Source organism: Panicum virgatum, chromosome 2N (genome assembly GCF_016808335.1).
Source record: "Panicum virgatum strain AP13 chromosome 2N, P.virgatum_v5, whole genome shotgun sequence".
NCBI classification, from domain to species: Eukaryota; Viridiplantae; Streptophyta; class Magnoliopsida; order Poales; family Poaceae; genus Panicum; species Panicum virgatum.
This window is the reverse complement of record NC_053146.1, coordinates 23,766,046-23,767,897: the sequence shown is the minus strand read 5'-3', so window position 1 is coordinate 23,767,897 and position 1,852 is coordinate 23,766,046.

Below are 1,852 nucleotides of genomic sequence, written 5' to 3'. Positions count from 1 at the left end.
AGTTAAGGTTTAAACAATTCGATTACAGAATAAAAAGAGTTAGACGGAAGGAATCACTCACGCAAAGTTGTAAGGAACAATATCATTTGCTTGTTGTGATGAACGCTTATGTACTTGAACAAGTTTTGGAATATCTCATCGGTATTGTTGCGTAGAAGCCTCCAATTACAAGTAATTGGGTCGATGAAGCCGAGGTGAGAGTATCCCTTTCTTCTGCAAGTATGTATCTCCATTCTACATAATACCGAATAAATCAAGAGATCAGTATGTTGAGATCATGCAAAACAATACGTAAGGAGACTAAAATACTTACAGAACTCATAAGCCGACCATAACGATGTCGAGGGCCTCCTGATGGAATAGTTGGTAAATTTCTTCCCAGTTTATCCATATAATGGCCTCCCCCCTAAAGAAATCGTCATCTTTAATCTTTGCGCCCTGCATGAAGATGCAATCGGCCATCGCACGCATGTAGTGCTGGTGCAGCTTATACATTTGCGTTGGAAGCACAGACACTACTTCGGGGGGTACAAGAGTTTTGCCGATCTCAAACGTCCATTTGACGACCACATCGGCCTTTGGAATATCTTCTCCCCCTGCAATCTGAGCGGCCGTCAGGTTTGATTCTTTCAAAAATGTAACAAAGTCTTGTTCTTGCGTCATCTATCCCACTACGAGAGGCTCTATTGATTGTTTCTTTTGGGCTCCGAGCTGTGGAACGTCGGACGACGACGACTTTGATTGTCTCTTCTTTTTCTCAGTAGTTTTGATAATTGTGCGTTCGTAGTCTGAAGGGGGGTCTCTCGGAATGAATTTTCTCTTATTTGCTTCGCACATTCCCTTAAAATTTTTTAAATCTATCGGATCTATGACTTTCTCGGGCTCCGGCTTCGGCTTCGGCTTGAAGTGTTCTTTAACTCTTTCTTGAGTTATCCGATCGCATTCTTCAAGGCTCATGTCTCAGGGTTTAATAGGAGCCTCCTTGGTTTTCTTCTTCTTTTCCTTCTTCTTTGGAGGCTCCTTAGCCGGTGCAGCTACCTTCTTTGCCGGCGGCCGTTTCTGCTTCTTTGCCGGCGGCGGAGGGGGTGACCATGGAGGCGACGGTGACGCTTGAGTGTTCATCGGCGCATGAGATGATGGTGATGGAGAATGTGCCGGTGAACCTTGCCGAGACAGTGCTGCCCTTGGGGAGTTTTGCGGAGATGCCGGTCTTGGAGAGGCATGCTGAGATGCCGGTCTTGGTGTTTGATCATCCGACTTTAGGATAATGTAGCGCTTATCCCATAGGATGTAGCCATGAATGGCTTCTGCTAGTGTCCTCTCCCCATCGCCTCCAGGAATATCAAGCTCGAGCGTCTCCCAACCCTGGCACACCTGCTCCACGCCAACTCTTGTGTATCTAGGCGGAATTTGCTGCCCGTGGTACACGTCGCCTGGTTCGGTTGGCATGGCGGTACCGTACGCAACAGTGAACATTAAGTTCTTAATGGCAGTCGGCAGGTCACAAGGTGTCCGGTGGGTGATCTCATCCACTCGAAATCGCTGCGGGGCCGACGCTTCAACTGCGGCCTGGATCCCCGTGGGCTCGGCGGTGGCGACGTCTGTGGAAGCGCAGCTACTTTTCCGCTGAGACAGGTGATCGGCTGCAACACTAGGCTCTGGAGGCAACATTTGCGCTTGCTGTTGCTGGCTCATTCCTACGGCCACTTGGCGTTGAACCTCTTCCTCCAGTCTTTGATCGTGTGACATGAGCCATTCCTCTAGCCTTCGCAAGTGCTCCCGCTCATCATTCTTTCTTCTTTGCCGGCTTCTATATGAATCAATATAATCCCTGAACCCATACTTCCACGGA